Genomic DNA, 24,288 nt, shown 5'->3' with positions numbered 1-24,288 from the left:
TGTGACTGAGTCCTACCCACACATGAACAGGAAAACGGATACTCCCCTGGAGCCTCTAGAGAGGAGCACGACCCCGAGGCCACGTGGGGACCTGTGTCCGACTTCTGGCCGAACTGTACGTAAACTGTGTGGTTTGCAGCCACTAAGTTTGCAGTGATTTGCTGCAGCAGCAGTGGAAAACCACTGCCCTGCCAGGAATGACGTCCCTCTTACTTGACAGAGGAAGGCCTCTGGCCTAACTCTGGGGGAGCTTCCCTGGACTGTCACACCCAAAGGCTGAAACTCCCAGAAGGAGCTGCTCTCTTCTCAGAACAATGAGTTGCTTGTCAGCCTGGGAGAACAGGATGATGAATCCGCACCGGCAGGCCCTCCCTCGAGGGCAAGTTGGTCCTTGAAAGCTCTCCTTCTGTCCTGCTCCCCACCTGGCTCATTTGGTCTTCTAGCTTTGTGCGGAAAGCCCTCTCAGTTCTTCTTGGAGAGCAAAGCCGTGTGGACATAGCAAGCGGAGTCCCCACACACCTCCCTAGGTGACTTTGGAGAGGGACCCCTGCCCGCGTGTCTCGAGGGCACCTTCATTAGACCCATGGGGCAGTCAGAGCAGGAAGGGATTTGGAGCTGGTCCAGCCCCGCCATGTCATTTTGCACAGAAGGAGGGAAGGAAGGAAGGGATAAAAGGAGGAAGCTGGGGTCAACAGCTAGAAAACCCCTCTTCCAGGGGCAGGATTCCAATCGATGGCGTGACATGGAAATTAAGAAGGCAAGGAGAGCTTCCCTGGTGGCGCAGTGGTTGAGAGTCCGCCTGCCGATGCAGGGGACACGGGTTCGCGCCCCGGTCCGGGAAGATCCCACGTGCCGCGGAGCGGTTGGGCCCGCGAGCCATGGCCGCTGAGCCTGCGCGTCCGGAGCCTGTGCTCCGCAACGGGAGAGGCCACAACAGTGAGAGGCCCGCGTACCGCAAAAAAAAAGAAAAAAAGGCGGCGAGGAATGTTGGGAACTGTGGGACATGGTGCCATCAGCCAAGAGGGCATCCCGGAGGGCTAACAAAGCCGTCACCCCAGGAGCCACCAGGGCTCAGAGAGTCGAGCAGCCAGGATGGGCTGGTACAGGGCTTCAGTGGCTTCTGTCACCTCCCTGGCGACCAAGGTCACGCACCAGATAAACAGAGCTGCGAGGACCTCAGACTGCAACTTCCACGAATGGTCAATCTGTTCAAGCCACGAAATGGACACACTGTTTCTTCCACATACATTGCTTTCTAAAGGTTAACTTAATCTCTCCAGAAGTGAATGAACGTCCACCTGCTAATTTTCTGAGCAAATTCAACTTTCTCTCTCTCGCTCTCTCTCCATTTATAACATGCTTTCGAGCCTGTTTGTGAGTTTAAATTCCACAGCATTGGGCCAGTGTCCGCTTTGCCCTTTGTGGCCGGCAAAGGAAGGCTGGCTCAGGTACCCTCTTCTACGGGGGCGGCTTGTGTCCTCCGAGGGAGGCCTGAGCTCCCTCTTTGGCGGAGTGGCCATCGGTGAAGGGGCAGCGCTTGGGCTCAGAGGCGGAGGAGCCTCGACGCTGGGCTTTGCGGGGCCCCGCAAGGCTCCGCCGCGCGCCCTCTGCAGAGCCTTTTAGGAGCCGCCCCGACCTCAAAGACTCCTAGGCTGCAGAAGTATTAAAGTAATTCCTTCGGCACACACTGTTCGTCTCCCCTGTGCCAGGCACGAGAGTCCTGGCTCCTCCCTTGAATCTTCGTCCCTGCGGGCTCAGGACACCGACCCCCTGGACCCCAGTTCGCCGACCTCCCAGCCTAGCACAGGAAGCGGCCTCTCTTCGTCCGACCTCTTCTTCCTTCCGGGATCTATTTTTGATCCTCCTCCTTGGCTCAGTGGGTGCACGGAGCATTCCAGGCCGGCCTCGCGCGCAGGCGCCTGACCTCCCCCGCCGTGGCCCGGATCCTGGTCCCCTAATAAAGCCCTCGGAGCTGCAGGCCAGGCTCCGCAGGGGACCGCGGCAGACCGCGCGCTCGCCCTGGCACCGCCGAGGCCCCCAGCGGGCCCGGCATGGCAGCCCCGACTTCCCATCACCGGGGGCCCCAGACGGCAAGCACGGGATGCACAGCTCCCCCCAGGTAGCTCCCGTCCGCCGCACGGCCAGGCCCCGCCAACCCGTGACGCTTCGCGCCGGAGCTCCCTCTCTACCCCGCGAAATGCTTTTTCAGCGGTGCGTTCAGAGAAAGGCTTCTGCAATCTGCAGCGGGTCTGTGCGGAAATGTGGGGAAACGGCCATGCGTTTATTTCTGTCGCCCATTGTTCGCTAAGAATATCCAGGTGTTCTCATAACGGAGGGACCAGCCAGCACAGGAAAGCGTGTGGGATGGTGGAAAGGATGCCGAACTCAGGATGAGGAAAACAAGCCCCACAGCCCCGAGCTCAGTGGCCTCGGCAAATCTCTTAGTTCATGAGCCTCACTTTCTTCCTGTGGGGGAAAAAATGAGCCTCCGGTACGTGCTGTGCGGATCTCAGAGGGATGTGCTGGCAACCCAGCGCGGGTCCCACCTTCTCTCAGGCCCCAGCGGCTGGAAGGACAGATGAATCCAAGTTAAAGACGTCACAGCTCCTGCTTACAGCACTCCTCCACGGAAGTCTCAGTAGAGATATTTGGGGCGAGGCTCCCGGGGGTGTCTCAGGAGAACCCCCCCAAAGTTTCTCAAGCGCCTGCGAGGCCCTCCATACAACTACCCATATTCCCTGGGGAGGCTGAATTCCAGGGTTCTCAAAGCTGCAGATACCAAGAGGTGTCAAAAAGGATCTGTGCGCTCTCCGGCGCCCCACCGGGTCCTACGGCCTCACCGCCCCAGCAGGGCGCGCCGGGAGCGTGGAGCCCAAGCACGGGGCGAGGGTGCAGCACCAGGCCCTGGGCTGGGGTCTCACCGTGCCCTCACCGAACCCGGACGGCTGCCCCCTGACATGAGCACCCACGTGTCCTCACTCAGCTGGTGGTAGTAGGCGGCAGGGCCATGTGGTGAACGTTGTCGTTTTGGCTACTTAGCGTCTGGATGTACTTACTCTAGGCTTTCTTCCAGAAGTTTTGTACTTTTCTTTTTTAAAAAAAAATTATTTTGTTGACGTAGAGTTGATTTACAGTGTTGTGTTAGTATTTGGTGCACGGCAAAGTGACTCAGTTATACATATATATACATTCTTTTTCACATTCTTTTCCACGACGGTTTATCACAGGATATTGAATATAATTCTCTGTGCTCTACAGCAGGACCTTGTTGTTTATCCATTCTGTGTATAATAGTTTGCATCTGCTGACCACAAACTCCCACTCCATCCCTCCCCAACCTCCCCATCCCCTTGGCAACCACAGGTCTGTTCTCTAAGTCTGGGAGTCTGTGTTTTGTAGATAAGTTCATGCATGTCATATTTTAGATTCCACGTATAAGCGATATCATATGATATGTGTCTTTCTCTGACTTACTTCACTCAGTATCTCTAGGTCCATCCATGTTACTGCAAACGGCCTGATTTCATTCTTTTTTATGACTGAGGAGTATTCTATGGTATAGGTACCACATCTTTATCCATTCATCTGTCCATGGACATTCAGGTTGCTTCCGTGTCTTGGCTGTTGCGCAAAAGACACACTTCTCTTAGAGGGTCTGAGGTTAGAGAACACCCTAGACGGCGTGGACCCCTCCCGGGAGCCCCCAGCAGGTTGTCTCCAGCCACTGAGAGCAGAGACGGAGGCCCAGCATGTGGTACGACAAGATGCGGACAGGAAAAAATGAGGCGGCTCAGTTTATAGTGACGTGAAAAGTTCTCCAAGATTTACTGGAAATGAAAAAAGCAAGCATGATTGTTTGATCAGATTTGTATAAAAAATGAATAGGTATGACTTAGCAAAACACAGATGGATCACTTCTGAAAAGAGACACAGAAAACAGCGAACAGGATTAGGATAGCAAGGAGGGAGATTTTTTACTTTTACATTTTTTATTACGTTTATAATAAAAAGTGAAACTGATTTGTAAACAATCCAATTTCTATGGCATTTTCCCCAGATCTGGGATGGGTGTGGCTTCAAAATCTTTTTATTTTTTTTTTATTTCTGTTTGTTTGTTTCTTTTTCTTTTTCTTTTTTTTTGGCTGTGCAGCTTGCGGGATCTTAGTTCCCTGGCCAGGAATCAAACCCACACCCTCATCAGTGAGAGGGCAGAGTCCTAACCACTGGACCGCCAGGGAATTCCCTATTTTTTTAAAATTAATGTATAGTTGATTTACAATGCTGTATTACTATCAGCTGAACAGCAAAGTGATTCAGATACATATATATATATATATATATATATACTTTTCATTTTCTTTTCCCATACAGGTTACTACAAAATATTGAGTATAGTTCCCTGTGCTATACAGTAGGTCCTTATTGATTATCTATTTTATATATAATAGTGTGTATATGTTAATTCCAAATTCCTAATTTATCCCTACCCCCCTTTCCCCTTTGGTAACCATAAGTTTGTTTTCTCTGTCCGTGAGTCTGTTTCTGTTTTGTAAATAAGTTCATTTGTATCATTTATCATTTTTTTAGGTTCCACATATATGGATGTGGAATAAATTAAATAAATTCTCCCTATGATTCTCATGTGAAGCCAGAGTTGAGAACCCCTGTGTTAAGGCCTTAAGGTCCCCAGCGGTGTATTAACTGGGAGAGGTGGTGTGATCTGCTGCTATTGTAGGATGAGTCACCCTCTCAGATTAGCTCCTGGGGGAAAAGGAGGCTGACAGAATTCAACAGACCTATGTGATGTGTTTCAGGGGACAGAAGTGAGTTTCTCAAGTAGGGCACCCCAGGGGCAGCCAGAGGGCACTGGCCTGTCAGCTGGGGCTGCCAGAGCAAAACATCACAGACTGTGTGGCTTAAACAACAGAAGCTTATTTTGTCACAGTGCTGGAGGCTGCAAGTCCCAGACCAAGATCTGGCAGGGTTCAGTTTCTGCTAAAAGCTCTCTTCCTGGCCTGCAGACGGCCACTTTATCGCCACATGACCTCTCCCCTGAGTGTGATTGGACAGAGAGAGCGCCCTGCTGTCCTTTCTTGTAAGGACACGAATCCTACGGGATCAGGGCCCCACCCTTAGGACCTCATTTTGCCCCAATTACCTCCTTAGAGGACCCATCTCCAAATACAGTTCCATTTGGGGTCAGGAGTCCAACGTGAATTTGGGTGCCGGGGGACACAAAATTCAGTCCGTAACAATGCCCAAGAAGTGGAAAAGGGAGAAGTGGAAGACAGGCCGGCCCACAGGGACAGCCTCAGAGGCCTCACTTTGTCTCCAGAGCTGGCCCTGTTGGCCTCCATCTTCTGTTCTCCCCACCACCAAGCAAGGACTTGTAACTTAGGAACCCACAGGCAGTTAGGGTATTTGTTTTATTTGGAAGCCCCCAAATTATGTTTAAAAATAATTCTGCGTTTCTTAAGAAAGACAGGTTGCGGGAAAACATCTGGAACAAAATACATCCAACAGGCCATTGACATAGACCAAAAGAGAAAAAAATAAAATAAAACCACTCCAAATTATGCTGTTCTTAACAGTGCCAGGAAAGGCATGAACGCACGGAAGGGGTAGCAGTGGGAGGGAAACAAACTTCTAACCAGTTGTAAGAGAACGTGGCGGAAGCCAGCGTGTGGGTAGGTGTGGAAGCCAGCGTGTGGGTAGGTCTGGGAGCCTTCACTCTCACATTACTTAAAGAAAGAATTTTCATTTAAGTCATTTTGAGTCTTTCTCAAAAAAGTAACTTTTATGTGTGGTTCTAAATTACAGACCTGAGTCAACTCTGAGGAACTTCACACAAGAACTTGGTATCCAAGTTCCCCTCCTCCCCAAAGCCCTGGCTCCACGGGCTTTGTCCTGCCCCCAGTAATACTGGTTATCCTCTAAGGATAAGTGTGCTTCTGGGAGACGTCCTCCTCAACAGCCGTGTCACTGTGTGAGGCTCTGATATAATAAGGGATATATATTCGCTCTTTATCCCTGGTTCCTGGCACAAGAGCTTCTAAAACCCCTGGAATTTCCTGAGTGATTGAGGTGCCTTTGGTAAACTAATGAGTTGACTCTAAGCTGAGGGGCTCCTAGGTGGCTTCAGGATGGGGGCCTGAAAGATCAACCACGGATTAGAGGATTGGAAATTGCAGTCTCACCCATGGTCCTCCAGGAAAGGGAGAAGGCCTGGGGATTCAGTTAATCATCGCTGGTCAATGACTTAACCAATCATACCTATATAATGAAACCTTCATAAAAACCCCTAAACCGGGCTTCCCTGGTGGCGCAGTGGTTAAGAATCCGCTTGCCAATGCAGGGGACACGGGTTCGAGCCCTGGTCCAGGAAGATCCCACAAGCCACGGAGTAACTAAGCCTGTGTGCTGCAACTACTGAGCCTGTGCTCTAGAGCCTGCGAGCCACAACTACTGAGCCCATGTGCCACAACTACTGAAGCCCACGCACTGCAACGAAGAGTAGCCCCCACTTGCTGCAAATAGAGAAAGCCAGCGCAGCAACAGAGACCCAATGCAGCCAAAAATATATAAAGAAATTGATTTAAAAAAAGAAAACCCTAAACCACAAGGTTCAGAGAACTTCCAGGTTGGTGACCACATTAGGGTGCTGGGAGGGTGGCGTGTCTGGAGAGGGCATGGAAGCCCCATGCCCCACCCCAGACCTTATCCTATGCACCGCTTCCATTTGGCTGTTCCTGAGCTGTAACCTTTATACTAAACCGGTAATAGTAAGCAAACTGCTTTCCTGAGTTCTGTGAACCATTCTAGCAAACTATCAAGCCCAAGGATGGAGTCATGGGACCCCCTCTTTATGGCCGGTTGATCATAAGTACAGGAGGCTGGTGACCTGGAATTGGCAGCTGAAGTTGGGACAGTTTTGTGTGACTGAGCGCTTAGCCTGTGCGGTCTGACACTCACTCTACGTAGTTAGTGTCAGAATTGATTTAAAAGGTAGGACACCAAGTTGGTGTCCAGAGTGGTGGAGAACAGGGTGTTGTTGCTGTCTGAGAGCTGGAATGTGAAAACCACCTTCAGCGCTTCCACGTGTCCAAGGTACTGGTTGAAAAGGACTGACAGTGGCAAAAACTCTTTCCAAAGGGACAGTGAAGGACCCCCAAGGCCATGATAGTGATTCCTCATTGCTAATCGGTCCATCGGGGAATGACCTTGGGGACAAACCTTTCCCGAGAGCCTACTGCCCTGAAAGTCTGTGTTGACTACTTTAGAAGGGAAGACAGCGGGAAGGGAACCTCGTTGTCGGGCATCTGTTAGGGCCTCGTGGAAATTATGTCTCATTCTTGATCAGTTCCACCAGGTTGTTATCACTGTGCACATTTCACAGGTAACAAAGCTGAGTCCCAGAGAGTCTGGGCTCCAGAATCAAGCCCTTCCAGCCCCTCCACCCACTGGCTGTGACTTTGAGCAAGTTACTAAACAATCTATGTCTTGGGCTCTTCATCTGCAAAATGGGGAGAACGATGCATCCTCTCCTATAGGGTGCCTGAGGGGACAGAGCTAATACATTGTGTTTAGCAGACTAATAAGCGATCGATAAATATTAGGTACCATTATTGTCATGGTTATGACTAAAAAGGTGACACAGCTTGCTCAAATTCAAATTGCTATTAAGAGCTGAAGCTGGGGGACTTCTCTGGTGGCTCAGTGGTTAAGAATCCGCCTGCCGATGCAGGGGACATGGGTTCGAGCCCTGGTCCGGGAAGATCCCACGTGCCGCGGAGCAACTAAGCCCGTGCGCCACACCTACCGAGCCTGAATTCTAGAGCCCTTGAGCCACAACTACTGAGCCCGCGTGCCACAACTACTGAGCCCGCATGCCACAACGACTGAAGCCCACGCGCCTAGAGCCCGTGCTCCACAACAAGAGAAGCCACCACAATGAGAAGCCTGCGCACCTCAACGAAGACCCAACGCAGCCAAAAGGAAAAACAACTGAGGCTGGGATTTGCATCACTGCCTCAGTCCAAAGCATGCATTCTCCTCATGATTCAGCACTGTCTTTCTAAGCTGAGGATGAAGGACAGACAGGCAGAGACACCCCATCCTCTTCCCCTAAGGAGGGTCACAGTAGCTAAGGGTATGGATTTGGTTGATGTTACCTTCTGGCCACAGGGTTTATTTTGTGGCTCTGGGTGGGAAAGGGAGGCTGGTTCCCTGGCACCTGCTGTAACACAGGCCCAGGGTGAGGCCTGGGAAAACCGGGCTCAATGGGCAGGGCTGGAAGCTGGGCGGTGCAGGCCTGGTGCCAGAGGGGGTACAAGGCCCAAGCACTGTGTCTGTGGGCCCCACGGGCCAGCAGCCCAGGACCGTCGGGGGACGTAGTCGGAAAGGCAGGCCGAGGGGGGACTTGCCGGAGTCGGCGTTTATGGTTGAGCTGGAAGATCTCGACTATATATATATATATCTATATATAGATCTATATATAGATCTATATATAGATAGATATATATACATCTATATATAGATCTATATATAGATCTATATATAGATAGATAGATATATACACACCATGTCTTCATTTTTGTTGTTGTTGGTTAAATTAATTTCAGTTTATTTCTTGTACATCTCAGTCAAATAATTACCCTCACTTAAATAGTAAGATGCCACTTTTGTTAAGAACAAATTTTTTAAATTTATGTTTTTAATTGAAGTATGGTTGATTTACAATGTTATCTTAGTTTCAGGTGTACAGCAAAGTGGTTCAGTTATACATATATACGTATTCTTTTTCAGATTCTTTTCCCTTATACGTTATTACAAAATATTGAGTATATTCCCCTGTGCTGTACAGTAGGTCCTTGTTGGTTATCCATTTTATGTATAGTAGTGTGTTTATATTAATCCCAAACTCCTAATTTATTCCTCCCAACCCCTCTCCCTTTTGGTAACCATAAGTTTGTTATGTCTGTGGGTCTATTTCTCTTTTGTTTTTATATAAGTTCATTTGTATCATTTTTTAAAATTCCACATATAAGTGATATCATACGGTATTTGTCTTTCTCTTCCTGGCTTACTTCACTTAGTATGATAAACTCTAGGTCCATCCATGTTGCTGCAAATGGCATTACTTCATTCTTTCTTATGGCTGAGTAATACTCCATCGTGTATATATACCACATCTTTTTTATCCATTCATCTGTCACTTAGGCTGCTTCCATGTCTTGGTTATTGTAAATAGTGCTGCTATGAACATAGGGTTGCATGTGTCTTTTAGAATTAGTGTTTTCATTTTCTTCAGATAAATACACAGCAGTGGAATTTCTGGATCACATGGTAGTTCTATTTTTAGTTGTTTGAGGAACCTCCATACTGTTAAAAACTTGCTTTTTGAAATAATTTTCAATTTGAATTTTCTAAAGATACATCAAAGGAATCATTGTTGGAAAAAAATCACAACCTTGTTGGACTTCCTTACAATTATTTTTAAGTCCTAAACAGAATGGAAGGAGAAGGATGGAAAAATGGCTTTCTCCTCATTTTCCTCTCTTTTTAGGGGGTGAGGGAAGAGGAGGAAACCTTTTCCAGATGCCCTCAGCAAATTTCCCCCAGCATCTCACAGGTAGAACTGGGTCTCACACACACACACACACACACACACACACACACACACACACACACACAGCAGACCAGTTACTGGAGAAGGGAAACAGCATAACATTAAATGTCTTAGAACAATCACAACTTATACTATGGGGCTGGGCAAACTGTCACGCCATAAAATTGGGTTCCGTTAGCAAGAAGGAGGGGACAAAAGTTGTTGAGAGGCAGGCGATGGAGCCCTCACAACCCTACAGGCTGCTCCAGAGTCACTGGGGAGCTGGTGAAGCGCGACTATTCATTTGCCAAAAGGTTACCTTGGGTTAACGTTTATTAACTGTGATTTTTTAAAAGAGAATATTCACTGACTCTCATGGAAACTCGAACCCCATGACACAGCAGTGTTGGCACAATGTTCTAAGCAAAGTTTCCCCTCAGTCCTGTCCCCTCCCTTTATTCCTCTCACTTCCCTTAATCAACGCAGCTGCCTGTAAGCTGTCTTCACTCTGTCTCTGCTTCCCACTCCCTATTCAACTCAGTGTCGTCTGCCTTGCACTCCCACCTCTTCCCTGAAACTGTCTAGCAAAGGTCATGAATGAATATTAGACTCCCAGTCTCGGGCATCCTTTTCCACCCACAGCTTCCTCGGCTCCGGAGCACATTGTGCTGTCAACCTCTGTGGTGGTCTGGACAGGCTCTCCTCCCTTGAAGCCTGTGACCCTCCTCTCTCCCCACCCCGACTGGTCCAGCACAGGGGCCTATTCCCAAACGCTGGAGTTCACTCCGCAGGATTCTCTCCCTTCCTTCTTCTCGGCCCCCTCCAGACACTGTCCTTATGACCTACCAGCTCAAACCTCTAACTCCAGTGCAGGCTGGAGACGGGGGCTGGGACTCTGTATATTTCATTGACTTCTGGATGGTTCTACCTAGAATCTCGCAGGTATCTCCAGTTCAGCTCCTTCTAAATTGGATTCACCGTAATCACTTTCAAATCCGCCCCCCTTAATCTTGTGCTCCTGACCCTGGGGACTGACACTGTTCCCATCCAGCCCCCGGGCAAGCCAGAAACCTGGGTCTCGCCTGGGTCATGTGATAACTGATTGAGTCGTCCACTTCATATCTCAAGGACCTCTGTTCTCTTTTATATCCACAATTTCCACCCTGGCTCAAGCACTTATCGTAAGCCTCTGGGACATTACAAGGGTCTGACCCTCCTCACCCCCCAGTCTGTGTTCCCCTATCATCACAGTGGCTTGTATAGAACATCCAGGTGGTCACACCTCCTTCTATGGCTCTTCTCTGCTGTCAACACCGAGTTTATGACACACAGATGTGAAGGCGGTCCACCTCTCCATCCTAATTCCTGTTCTTTCCTCTTGGCTTAAGCTCTCTCCATGCTGGCTGCGGACAGCACACTGCTGTACATTTGACAATGTGAGTGGCTTACATTTATGTATAACACTTGTCAATTTTTATAGCTCCATGCGGGAGGTCAATATTAAATGGGATTGGGCTTGCTGAAACCTCCAACTTCGAATTTCCTTATCTGCAAAATGGGTATGTATGTCTTGCTCAGAGGGGAGATGGGAGCCGTAATTTAATAGGCACGGCACAGGGTAAGTGTCCAATCAGTGCTAACAGGGCTAGGTGCTTCGTGTTTGCTAGTTCTCTTCATCTCCATAGTAATCCTTTGAGATAAGTGCCTATATTATTATTCCCATTTTGCGGATGCAGAAGCAAGCACAGAGGGTTGGAGTAGTGTATTAGTTGTCTAGGGCTGCCATAACAAAGTACTGCAGAGTCGGTGGCTTAATCAACAAAAATTGATTTCCCCACATCTCTGGAGGCTGGAAGTGCAAGATCAAAGTGTGGGCAGTTTGATTTCTTCTGAGGTCTCCCTCCTTGGTGTGCAGACGGCCACCTCCTGCAGTGCATTGACCTGGTCCTCTCTCTGTGCATGTCTGTGTCTAAATTTCTTCTTTTTAAAAGAACAGCAGTCACACTGGATGAGGGGCCACCTTACGGACCTCATTTTAACTTACTTCTTTAAAGACCCCCATCTCCAAACACAGTCCCGTTCTGAGGTATTGTGGATTAGGATTTCAACATACAAATTTTGGGGAGGACGTAATTCAGCCCAGAACAAGTACCTTACCTAATAGTACACAGATGATGTCGGGGAGGGGACGCCAGACACCATACCCTACACAGTTAAAGCAAATGGATCAATTCGAATGGTCTCCAGTCATAAAGAGGCAGGGTCGCTTTAACCATATGCACCACTGGAGTTTCTAATAAACATGTTACAAATTATTTTGGGGGGACACAAAAATCTAAGAACTAATGTCTAGAATGTTAGTATAAAGTCAATAACATGTCCTCAACCATAACAAAACAACCCCACTTCTTAATCATTTAAAAGCTCTTTTTCTCCACTGAATTGATCCAGTAGCTAATTGGTTTGATGTCATCGATATCAAAATAATTCAGACCAAAGTTAAATCTCTCATCCTGTGAATGAAGGATTTTGAAAACTGCCTCAAAGCGACTTTGACATTTTTTGGTCTTTTCAAAACTGCCATTTTACATTGCCTTCATTTCGTAGGAGCTTTAAAACAGGGGGGCCTGCGGCTGCCCATTTGCATAAACTTGGATTTTATCTGGAGCAACATGCTCCACGCTCACGGTTGGATTTTAGCCAAACTTTCAACAATCCGAGGGTGACTTTAAAGACATATCCCAGGAACTGGAGTGTGTGCCTTATGTCAACACACACAGATCTCCCATACTTGGTCTCAGCTCCATGAATACTTAGAGACTTTACCCCATGTAAAAAGCGGGAGAATGAACGTACAGGCTTTAGATCAACCCTTTCTCCACTGGTCGGCAAAGTCTTTGGGGGGCGGGTGCTGTGTTGTATTCATCTCTGCAGGCCCAGATCCTGGGGTGGCGCCCGGCACACAGAAGGCACTGAAGTAAGTCGAGTGTTCAGTCCCGCTGGTGGGGTTAGAGGTCCTAGGATCCCTCCTGCTTCAACCAGGATTGGTTCAGAATAGGGGTTGGGGTGGCAGAGTACCTTCAAGGGACAGATCACAGCATCCTCTCGTAAAGGAACTTGGGTGGTAGAGATGAACTCAGAGGGAGGTTGACGGTATTTGAGAAACGGTCAAGTTGTTGGAAAAACATATAGTCTCCCCGAATGACGAAGCTGGAGGACTGCACTAATTTAGATATGTAGATTCTGATAATATATGCTTGTAAAGAAAAGAGATACACCTTACAGTTATCACCCTTTCTAATGACACCTGCTCCCTCTTCTCTACAAGCTAAATGAAGATACAATTGCAGATCTCTCCTGTTTGGATTATATTTCTCCTACTCTTTTTCCCATAATGACCATACCTATGATCCTGAAAAAAAATCCTTCCTTCCCTTCCTCATCCCCTAGGCATATAAAACATCCATGGATGGAAAGATTCTGATACGTATGATCATTACAAGTGTTGTATGCCCAAAACAGAAACAAGGCACGGGGGACTTCTCTGGTGGTCCTGTGGTTAAGACTTTGCCTTCCAATGCAGGGGCTGGTCAGGCAGTTAAGATCCCACATGCTTTGTGGCCAAAAAACCAAAACACAAAACAAAACCAATATTGTAACAAATTCAATAAAGACTTTAAAAATTGTCCACTTCAAAAAAAAAAAGATAAAGAAAGAAACAAGGCACAGCCTTGGAAAAATTCTCAATTTACCACTGTGATTAAATCGGGGTATCTTAAAGCACTAAAAAAAAAAAGGCTTAGGACAAAGACCCAGTTGTAGAAGCAAGTGGTAACTTAATCTAGTGTATTGAGCCTGCCTGCTGGACAGAGGTACAGCTAGAAGTGACAGCTGTCAGTGACAGAAGTACAGCCGTCAGTCTGCCTGTGTTTATTTATTAACCACTGTTCAAGAGAGAGACATCTGCGGGGAGTGGGCGTGAGCATCGCATCGCTGGACTGAATGAGCCATCACGGGGCAGAGAGGGCATCACCCTCTGTTTCCTAAAGAATCATCTCATGCCTGAGGACCTTCATCCCGGAAGGAGGGTATCCTTACAGCAAACGTCAGTGTCTGGTCCCTGGAAAGGAACATTTGCTTTAAAAAGAGAGTGGAGTGACCTTTGCTTTATAACCAGTTTCCAAAAAACTTCTGGCACATGGACAGTGCCAAATGCCTGATCGTGTGGGTGCTCTGATCAGAGCAAAGTTTGGCTCCGGGGAGCTGAGGACTGGCCCTCGGCCCTGGTGGCCCCATGGGCTCTGCCGGTGGGTTTTGCATCCTGTCTTCCCCTCGCCCCCACCTCCGTCTAGGGCAGCGGTCCCCAGCCCTCCCGGCACCAGGGACCGGTTTCGTGGACGACAGTTTTTCCACGGTGAGGGGGGCACGGATGGTTCAGGCGGTGATGCGAGCCACGGGGAGGAATGGGGAGCGGCAGGTGAAGGTTCGCTCGCCCGCCCGCCACTCACCTCCTGCTGTGCCGCCCAGCTGCTAACAGGCTGCCCACCGGTACCAGTCCGAGGCCTGGGGGGTTGGGGACCCCTGATCTAGAGCATAACCAAGTGCCGTCCTGCAGGTGGTTTGTCACCAGCTCACAACAAGTACATACATTCAGATTAAGCTGTCAGAACCTTTTAGAGAAATTTAACCAAGAAATTAATTTCTGGTGAATCTAATGAACAGTTGGGGCTTGGATTTTATTATATGTCTTTGCCTTCTCATATAATTTTCTAGGAATTTCCTTTTATTTGTATCTTACAGAAATGTGTGTCCACAAAGACTGGTCCTTCACCCCAGGCAGTTTGAGAAGCACTGATCTCGGAGGCAGACAGTCCCGTTTTACACTGATGCCCCATTACATCTGGTGCCTGTCCAAGTGGGAGCTGTGGGTCTCAGCCCTGCTGCCCGGTAGGATCCCCTTGGGAACTGAAAAAAAATCTATACGCGTATCTATAAGAGAAGGCTGGGATCCACCCCGATCAACTAAGTAATCGTGGAGGTAGGGTAAGGGTGGGCAAAGTCTTCTATATTTATTAAAAACGCCCTTGGTGTTTCTAATGTGTGGCCGGGGATGAGAATCCTGAATGTGGGTGAGAGCCAATCTACGAGCACAGGTTGAATGAATGATTAAACATGTCAGCCAGACACCAGCAGGTGTTTATTACACACCTGAACCACACCTGAAAGTGCTGTCCCAGGTGCTGAGTAACAGGCTGCAAAGGCATGAGGTTTAATCAAGATGTTCTAATGTGATGAGCAAGCCCCTTCGGACAAAGCCAACACATAAAAAAAGAGCACAGACCACTAAACCCACAGGATTCATCTACAAATAAAGGAACACTTATACACTGTGCAGGAATGGAGCGCTTTTTTTCTCTTCCCCTTAAAGCAAACAGCTTATCCCATATTACTCCACCTAATGGGGGATTCCTGAGGCTGGCGCCGCCCATTTGGTCCAAGAAGCCACTAGATGTCACTCAAGGTCCCCCAGGCTTCACTGCCCAGCCTTCAATTCTGCATCTGATCAAGTTCCTCTCCAGACCTGTCCCCACAGCCCTCAGCTCCCAGAGGAGTCCTGCAAAGGTAAGGACAAAACGTGCTCGTCCTCTGGCCTCCTACTGCTTTCCCTGGCACCCCAGGCCCACCTCATTCATCCATTTACTCGGGAAGAATAACCGAGGGCTGATTATATATCAGACGTTAGGTCAGGCTGTGATGAGATAATGGTGAGTGACACAGCCACGGTGCCGCCCTCATGAGGATTAATCTATGAAAGCGCTTCTCATACAGATTTGTACTGTTGGTGTGCTTATTCATTCTCCCTCAACTAGAGGCTCTCAAACTTTTTTGGCCACCACCTCCAAAGTAAGAAAGACATTTCACGTTTCGTGTCGAAGTTCACATACATACAAGTGCACAAACACATACCTGAAGTTTCACAGTCCCATGTTTACTTTCGCTTTGTGCGGTGCATTCTGATGTTTTCTGGTCTGTGCTAGTTCATTTCTCTTTTAAAATACTAGTTGTGATCCACCAAACTGATTTCACAGCCCTCTGATGAGTCACAACCTAAGAATGAAAAATTCTTGCCTTCAGGGCAAGGGCCACCTGTTACCTGCATTCCCAGTGCCTCGCAAATAGTATGTGAGCAATGCATGTGTTTTTAAATAAATGAAAATTATGACAATTAAATTTGCATTAATATTTAAAATAAAAAGACTGAGATACAGGTTAACCAGCTTATAATATGGATGACCAGTGTCCTATGAATGCACTTATATGGATCATATTCACCTACATTTACAAATAAGTTTTTTCAGATAATATATAGATCCCACACTAGGCACACCATATGTGCTATTGATGTAATTTAATATTTTAGTCACAATCTGGGACTCATATATTTTATTATTTTTTTCTTTTTTAAAAATCGATTTTATTGAAGTATAGTTGATTTACAATGTGTTAATTTCTGCTGTACAGCAAAGTGGCTCAGCTATATATATATATATATATATATATATATATATATATATATTCTTTTACATTTTCTTTTCCGTATGGTTTATTACAGGATATTGAGTATAGTTCCCTGTGCTCTACAGTAGGACCTTGTTGTTTATCCATCCTGTATATAATAATTTGCATCTGCTAATCCCGAACTCCTAATCCATCCCTCCACCACACCCCCTCCCCCTTCCCAAGCACAAGTTTGTTCTCTACGTCTGTGAGTCTGTTTCTGTTTCATAGATAAGTTCATTTGTGTCATATTTTAGATTCCACATACAAGTGATATCATATGACATTTGTCTTTCTCTTTCTGACTTACTTCACTTAGCATGATCATCTCTAGGTCCATCCATGTTGCTGCAAATGGCATTATTTCATTCTTTTTTATGGCTGAGTAGTATTCCATTGTACATATATACCATATCTTCTTTGTCCATTCATCTGTCGATGGACACTTAGGTTGCTTCCACGTCTTGGGTATTATAAATAGTGCTGCTATGAACATAGGGGTGCATGTATATTTTTGAATTATAGTTTTGTCTGGATATATGCCCAGGAGTGGGATTGCTGGGTCATATGGTAGTTCTATTTTTAATTTTTTAAGGAACCTCCATACTGTTCTCCAGAGTGGCTGCACCAATTTACATTCCCACCAACAGCGTAGGAGGGTTCCCTTTTCTTCACACCCTCTCTAGCATATATTATTTGTAGACTTTTTCATGATGGCTGTTCTGACTGGTGTGAGGGGATACCTCATTATAGTTTTGACTTGCATTTCTCTAATAATTAACGACGTTGAGCATCTTTTCATGTGCCCCTTGGCCATCTCTATGTCTTCTTTGGAGACATATCTATTTAGGTCTTCTGTGGGGTTCATATATTTTAAATTCATATGACTAAAAATATGTTCATCTTGGAAAAAGAAGTCATGAGAAGAAATTCACTCTTTCAGTTATTACAACTTATTTGAGACTCTAATAGCTAAAAAGTTTGGTGTTAGAGACTGTGACTCACCGAGTAATGGTTTCCAAAGATGCTCACACCCTCATGCACAGGGTGATTGTGTGAATACGTAGCTGACATGGCAAAAGAGACTTTGCTGATGTGATTGTAAATTAAGATTACAATCTCAAGATTGTAAATCTTGAGATGGAGAGATTATCCTGTGTTATGTGAGTGGACCCAGTGTAATCACAGGGCCCCCATAAGAGGGACGCAAGAGGGCTTTGGAAGACAGAGAATGTAACAAGACAGAGAGACGTGAACCTGCTAGGCTGCTGTGTCTGAAGACAGAGGAAGGGGGCCTCTAGCAGCCGGAGAGACGAGGAAAGAGACTCTCCCTGGGCCCTGTGGAGGAGCACAGCCTGTCAACCCAGTTTGGATATTTCTTATGTCCAGAACCGTAATATAATACGTTTGTGTTGTTTTAAGCCACTAAAGTTGTGGTGATTTGTTACAGCAGCAAGAGGAAACTAATACAGACTAGATAGCTCTGTGGAGTAAACTAAAAAATTTCCAATTCAAAATTTAGAATTTAGTATTTGAAGAAAAAAATTTACCAAACAGTTGTTTGTGTGTGTGTGTGTGTGTGTGTAATGGATTATTCAATAAGGTGATACTGAGACAACTGGAAAACCATTAAAAAGAATTACGCAGGATCCCTATTTCCTTACATCAGCATTATTTCCAGATGGGTCATAGATTTAAGTATTAAAAAAAAAAATACTAAAAGTACTAGAAGAAAATATGGGTTTTCTTCTTTTGTCATTGTTGTTTATTTTGGTTTGAGGAAAATGCAAAACCTAGAAATGATACAGAAGAGATGAATAATAATAACTCACACATAGTTGGTGGATGCAATTGGTAATGAAGTTGGCAACATTTATCAAAATTAAACATGCCCATACACTTCAAGCCAGCGACTGTATTTCAAGAAATTTGTCTTAAAGAAATGCTTTTCTTATGTGCAAAGCTTTGTCGTGAAAATGTTCTTTACAGAGTTGTATATCATAGCAAAGAACCAGAAATGGCCTAAACACCCATTTATTAGAGAAGATTAAATACAGTGTGATACAGCCCTTAGAGAGAATGACATATATCCGTATATGTCATTAATGACATTTGTAAGTAAAATATAGTATGTATGGGAAAAAGACATTGTAGTTGGGGAAAAAAGATACTAAGCTTACAGATGCAGAGAGGATTCTGGAAGTATACATAAGAAGCTGTTAATAGTGCTTACCTTTGGAGAGTGGGACTGGGAGTAGGAGGAAGTCTTTGCTTTTAAAAATTTACATTTTAATGCATAGTTCTTGATACCAGGGATTGCTAATTGGGGTCTTCTCCTGCTATAGACAGGAAGGAAGGGAGGAAAGAAGAAAGAAAGAGAGAGGGAGGGAGGGAGTGGGGGGAGGAAGGAAGGAAGGAAAAGGGAAAGACTGAGAAAGAAAGAAAGCAGGAAAGAAAAGAAAGAAAGAAAGAAAAGAAGAAAGGAAGAAAGAAAAAAATTGCTGGCAAGAGAAGAGGGAGAGGGTCATATCGACAGAGTGACTAATCTGGGCCACCTTTGTCAGAGATACATGTAATTTTTAAAAATAAATACCTATTTTCAAAAGTACATTTAAGGGAGCCCTGTGATTAAAGGAAGCCCAAGCCATAGGATTCTGAACTTCTTGGGAAAATGCATGACACTTCTTCAAAGGTTTAAGTCTAAATTTGTTTGTCTTGTTTTGCTTTGCTTCAAGTTATGCCTGAAGACTCCAGACAGGAGAAAAGATGAAATTCCCCTTCATTGTCCAGCTAAGGCAGACAGATATCCAGTTAAGGCCACATGTCAGAAAGCAGGTGTCTGAAAGCCAGTGTACCTTGTATGTCCCACCTCACCTCATCAGCTTAGGCAACAAAGTTGAGTCACTTTAAGTCTTTCTTCCTTTTTCTTTTTTTTATTTGGTTGCACCGGGTCTTAGTTGCAGCAGGCAGGCTCCTTAGTTGTGGCATGCAAACTCTTAGTTGCGGCATGCATATGGGATCTAGTTCCCTGACCCGGGATTGAACCCGGGCCCCCTGCGGTGGGAGCGTTGGAGTCCCAACCACTGCACCACCAGGAAAGTCCCTTAAGTCGTGTGTTTTTAATGTTAAATTCATATCACTCTTGAGTTCTACCCAGCAAGCTGAGTCCAGCTTTCCTGTGGGGTTCTCTTCCTTGCAGATCCCCAGTGACCCAAGGGCTTATCATTCTTCCAAAGGGGTCCTCCCAAGTTGCTGATGTGGAGGCGGGGGTGGGGGGAGCACAGTGGCTGGTCAGTTGGCCACAAGACCTGGTTGAAGCTCCCTCCCTGCTGCCTTGTGGCTGCCAGAGGTCACCGCCACAGCCCAGACAGCCTGGCTTGGCTGCACAAGCTAGAACGAACGCCTTTTCCCTTCTGGCTATAGCTACCCAGGGTTGGGCGTCAATCACACAGTGCAAGGCCAGTCCTCTCTGCCAACACCCTCCAAGTGTGGACACAACCCTTGCTCTTAACTCTCCCAAAGCACAGCCAAGGGCAGGCACAGACAAAGGGAAAAAAATCAGGGCTTCCCTGGTGGCGCAGTGGTTGAGAGTCCACCTGCCGATGCAGGGGAAACGGGTTCGTGCCCTGGTCCGGGAAGATCCCACATGCCACGGAGCGGCTGGGCCCGTGAGCCATGGCCGCTGAGCCTGCGCGTCCGGAGCCTGGGCTCTGCAACGGGAGAGGCCACAACAGTGAGAGGCCCGCGTACCGCAAAAAAAAGCAATCAGTTAAGAGCAGTGTCTGTCAATATCTAGTAATGTTTGAGGCCACTCTGAGCTGAAAAAAAAAATCTTGCCAACTCTCAATTTAAATTCTTTAGATTATGTTTCTTCATTTTGTGTAAATACAAGATTAGGTATAAAGTCCTTATTCTCATAGCCTTTCTACACCTATAAAACGACAACAATTTTGCACAGTAACAAAATTAAAATTTCAATTAATGTTAGGTATGTAATGTAGATGAAATTTTGCTGAAATTAAATTGTTCTTTGTGATGAGACTATGAAACTCACTGCTATGGTATGGTGTTTTTTAAAATTTTTATTTTTATATTGAAGTATAGTTGATTTACACTGTTGTGTTAGTTTCAGGCATACAGCAAAATGATTTAGTTATACATATTCATATATCTATTCTTTTTCAGATTCTTTTCCCGTAGAGGTTATTACAGAGGATTGAATATAGTGCCTTACGCTGTAGTGCCTACTTGGGCCTTACAGTAGGTCCTTGTTGTTTATCTATTTTATATATGGTAGTGTGTATATGTTAGTCCCACCTCCTAATTTATCCCTCCACCCCACTGGTACGGGATTTTTTAGGCGAGCTTATAATTGACTTAATTATCCCAATATTCTGTATTTGAATTTCTGTGAAACTTTTGCACAGTGTGCCATGAGGACGCTTGACCTTCGTCTAGCTGGAAGGCTATCTCTACAAGGAGTATTCTATTTTTTTTCTCATTAGCCCAAGAAGGTTAAAATTATAGTTCTTGGTGCCAAGTACTAAATCAAGTGGCAGTGTTTGGTGACAAGGTGGTCATCAAAATGATCCAGAATAGGCATCTATTAATTTTTTAAAGGTTATAATTTAAATAAAAGCAAAAATGCACGCATTTTCAGAGAGAATTTGCAGAACGTACGATTCCATTTATAGGAAATGTCCGAAGCAGGCAAATCCCTAGAGACAGAAAGTAGATTAGTGGTTATCAGTGGCTGGGGGAGGAGGGACTGGGGAGTGACTGCTAACGCATATGGGGTTTCATTTTGGGGTGATGAAAGTGTTCTGCAATTAGGTAGTAGTGATGGCTGCACAACTTTGCAAATATAATAAAAAGCACTACAGTATGTCAGCTATATCTCACTTTTTAAAAAGTGACTTCACAGTTTTCCTAAAGAATAGTAGACAGATAGGAGGCTTCCATCCATTTACCTTAAATGATTCATCCTGTGCCGTTTCCCAAAGCAAAGGGTATCCCCCTCCTGTCCCTCCAAGGTTGAGACTCCAGCTATATTTATATTATAAGTGAGATTTCTATTTGTATGAAAGGTCACTGTGGTTTACGGATGAGGGTAGGAAGAAGGGGCTGAGGGAGAAGGTCTGGAGATAGGAAGGTTAGTTGGGGGACTAGTTACGAGGCTCTACAGGGCATCAACAAAGACAGATTCAGACCAGATGTGAATCGCTCAGAGACACAGCAGTTTACCAGGTTTGAAGCTGAGTAAGAGCCTGCTCTGTCTCAAGTACCTTCTCGAAATCCCACCAATTAAAGTTTTAAGCATTTCATTCTTTCAACAAACTTTTTGGACACCAGGCAATGTCACTGTCATCAGGCATAAGAGGGACACAAAGACGGCCAAGACAGGGTCCTCACCTCCAGCAGCTCCCCATGGACAGCGGCAATAAGACCCACACGGGGATGAGGATCCTATATTTATTTTATTTTATTCATTGTTTCTGGCTGTGTTGGGTCTTCGTTGCTGCACGTGGGCTTTCTCTAGTTGCGGCGAGCGGGGGCTACTATTCTTTGTGGTGCGCGGGCTTCTCATTGCGGTGGCTTCTCTTGTTGCGGAGCTCGGGCTCTAGGCTCACAGGCTTCAGTAGTTGTGGCTCGCAGGCTCTAGAGCGCAGGCTCAGTAGTTGCGGCACACGGGCTTCGTTGCTCCGCGGCATGTGGGATCTTCCCGGACTAGGGCTCGAACCCGTGTCCCCTGCATTGACAGGCGAATTCTTAACTACTGCGCCACCAGGGAAGCCCGGGATCCTATAATAAAATGTAATAAAATGTGATAAGAAAAAGGGAGGTATAAACCTAGAAGTATCATGTCAGAGGAGGAAGAAATTCTTACTTCCGGTGGCAGTCCTCTGTGATCTGCGGTTGGCGGATGACTTGACTGTTGACAGGTGGAGATGAAGGGAAGAGCATTTCGGTAGAGGGAACAGCATGAACAAAGGCACAGAAAACGGAGAAGTAGAGGCAGGAAAGCCTGTCTGGGAAGGACGGATGAGCACGGGCTGGAACTAAGCTCTGGGAAGGAAAGTCATTCGAAGAGGTAAAGCAGAGCAATACGGACTGACAGGCTGTCTTCTTCAAATGGAAAAGCTGAGCCGGGGTGCGAGGGAGAAGAGGCTCAATAGAAAATGCCGTCTTTCACACATTTGTACAAATTTGCAAGGTTTCATCTTGCAAAAACCACCCCTGATGAGTGAACAGGCCTTTTGTCGGCTTGGAGGGAAAGTGATTTTTGAAAGGACGTTTTAAGAAGGCCGGCCCTGGTGGGGTGCTGAAGCTAAGAGCGAGGAAGAGCACGAAGGTGGCATACGACAGGAAAGGGCTCTGACAAGAATGAATTTGGAAAGGAAATGTGACCGCCCCCAAATTCCCCCTGGCATCATTTCAGCTACCACCCAGCCCGCAGGCATCTGTCTCACCGCCAATACATTCGTACCATCAGTAAGATTTTAGAATGCACCTGGCTAAAAACCCCGGCTGGTAACACCCAGTTCATACGCGTGTTTAGAACGAAAGAATTCCACCTTTAAAAGCACACCGTTCCTGGCACACAGAGGCAACCAAACGTTTGTTTTAGAGATGAACGCTGTTTGTTCTTTGTTTCAGGGTCTATATTTAGGAGAGGAAATGATTCAAAACTGCATCCTAAACCTGTATCCTCTTTCAGCATTGAAGTGCGGACCACCTGGGGCCAAGAGGTCTGGTTTTCCTCTTCAAACTTGGGTTTTTGCCCCTCAGGTCAGTCGGTCCTGCGTGGGGGGGCGGCGGAGGGGTTTCGCAGTTTCAGTGACCAACAGCCGCGGGGCCACGGGGTGGAGCCACGGCGCTCCGCCCCCTCCTCCAGCCCCTCCCACCTACCCAGGTCCCGCCTCCCTCGCACCTGCGCGTCCCCCGCGCTCCGGCTTGTGAAGCCGCTTCCAGCCCGCGCCGGCGGGAGGGGGCTCGGCCTCGCCTCTCGCGAGATCGCCTCCCGTGGCCGCCGCCGCTGCTCCCGGCCGCTGACTGGCGGCGTCTGCGCAGCCGCCATGTTCGGTTGCTATGCTGTGGCCTGGGAGACGGGGTGTGCTTGAGGGAGGAGGAGACGGCGGCGGGGGGGGGCAGGGGGAGGAGGAGGAGGGAGGGGCCGAGCGCCCGTTGCACGCTCGCACACAAACGCTGCCCGGGATTGTTGTCCGCCCGCTCGCGCCGCGGTGTTCCGCTCCTCCTCCTCGCGGCCCCACATTGTTCTCTCAGGACGCCGGGGTCCCCGGGCCGCCTTCTCCGCGGCCCCACTGCGGGGCTGGATTAGCTCGTCCCCGCAGGGAGGTGCGGGAGCGCGCGGCAGCCCCGCAGTATGAGGTGGTGCCGGCGGCTCGGGGCCGTGGCGCGGCCGCTGCGGCGCCGGCTGCTGGGCGGGCGCTGAGGGAGCCCCGGGGGCGGCGCGGCCGGGCCTCCAGGCTTTTCTTCTGCAGCCGGGAGGACGCGGCTGGGGCACGAAGGTAAGAGGCTCTGGGTCCCCGCCGGCGGCCGGCCCTGCGTGGCGCGCGAGGCTGGTACCTGCGGCCGGATCTCAGGGGAAGATGATGCTTTTTGCCCCCTCCCTTTCTTCGAGGGGCCTCTGCTCTCCGACCTCCTGCGGGTTTTGGTTGCAGTCTCTGTTGTGGGGCAGCCGGGGGAGAGGGGATGGAATGTTCCAGGGCCCCTAAACTCGAGGTGAGGTTTTAGAGTCTTCTGAGTTTTCCATTGCTGGTAGGATTCTTTTTTTTTTTTTTTTTAATTGGCTCGTTTGAGCGCTTCCTGCACGGACATACCGTCCCTACCCTTGAAGTTTTAAAAAACCTTTTATGATTCTGCCGGTGCATACTTGTATTTAGGCATCTGCAGTTGAGCCAGAAGGAAAAGTTGAGGACGTGCGGATGCGTGTCTCATGGTTGCCTTAAGATGAAGCGGTTTACAGTGGCACGCGTGCGTGTACGACGGTTCTGGGGAACTTAGAAAGGGAGACTTTATGCCTGCGAGGCGTTAGACAGCGAACCACGGTGGACCAGTGCGATGTGTAGGATTTTCAAGCGCCTTTTCTAGGACAACCGGTA

The 24,288-nt window shown here is 47.4% G+C and overlaps 1 protein-coding gene across 2 annotated transcripts in view; it reads left to right on the top strand.

Annotated features, from left to right (window-relative positions):
- Positions 1 to 23,407: 23,407 nt before the first annotated feature.
- PTPN4 (protein tyrosine phosphatase non-receptor type 4) overlaps positions 23,408 to 24,288 on the top strand; it is a 174,883-nt gene continuing 174,002 nt past the window's right edge. For both annotated transcript variants that reach the window (XM_060017056.2, XM_060017055.2), the window contains exon 1: positions 23,408 to 23,694. The gene's annotated coding sequence lies outside the window, so the exon portion shown is untranslated. The remainder of the gene's footprint in view (positions 23,695 to 24,288) is intronic.

Source organism: Delphinus delphis, chromosome 7 (assembly GCF_949987515.2).
Source record: "Delphinus delphis chromosome 7, mDelDel1.2, whole genome shotgun sequence".
Classification (NCBI taxonomy): domain Eukaryota; kingdom Metazoa; phylum Chordata; class Mammalia; order Artiodactyla; family Delphinidae; genus Delphinus; species Delphinus delphis.
The sequence above is the reverse complement of the archived record's forward strand: the minus strand, read 5'-3'. Positions and strand labels throughout refer to the sequence as shown.